Source organism: Numida meleagris, chromosome 12, assembly GCF_002078875.1.
Source record: "Numida meleagris isolate 19003 breed g44 Domestic line chromosome 12, NumMel1.0, whole genome shotgun sequence".
In the NCBI taxonomy this organism is placed as follows: Eukaryota; Metazoa; Chordata; class Aves; order Galliformes; family Numididae; genus Numida; species Numida meleagris.
Window position 1 is genome coordinate 16,684,859 of NC_034420.1, and position 591 is coordinate 16,685,449.

The following is a 591-nucleotide window of genomic DNA, read 5'->3' on the forward strand; positions in this document are numbered from 1 at the left end:
TCCTGCCGGGCCACGGCTCCTCCCGCAGCCGGGCACTCGCGCTTCCCGGCAGCCCCCGCGCCGCCGCAGCCCCGCGCCGCTCACGTGACCCGCGGACGGTTGGGAGGGGGGGTGGGGGGGGAACTCCGCGGGCACGTGACCACGCCGGGCGGAGTTACGTCACAGCGTGTCACGTGACGTCACAGCGTGTCACGCAGCGCCGCGTGACGTCACGCGGTGGGCCGCGTCGCACGCCGGGAGTGGGAATAAAGTCCCGGTTACGCGGTTCGTTTTCCTCGCACGTCATTCCGAGGCCTCGGCCCCAGCCCTCAGCGCCGCCCCCTGGGCCGGGCCCGCCGGGAGCTGCACGTCCTCACGTCACCGCTCGGGGGTGCGCGTTCATCCCGGCCGCGTCGCGCCGTTACCGTCTGGAACGCGTTCTGAGGGCGTATTTCAGCCCGAGAACGAATTCTTGTGAGGCAGAACGTGACGCAGCTCGCCCAGACCGCCTCAGGGCCGCACTGAGCACACCGAGACGCTCAGGCCCAGAGCTGCGTTTGTGTGACGGCTCTCACAGCCTTTCCGCCGGGACCGGCCCTCGGCCACCGCCGC

The 591-nt window shown here is 71.9% G+C and overlaps 1 protein-coding gene across 1 annotated transcript in view; it reads right to left on the reverse strand.

Annotated features, from left to right (window-relative positions):
- AFF4 (AF4/FMR2 family member 4) overlaps window positions 1-591 on the reverse strand; it is a 50,740-nt gene extending 50,149 nt beyond the window's left edge. Inside the window, exon 1 of the mRNA XM_021410332.1 lies at window positions 586-591. The gene's annotated coding sequence lies outside the window, so the exon portion shown is untranslated. The remainder of the gene's footprint in view (window positions 1-585) is intronic.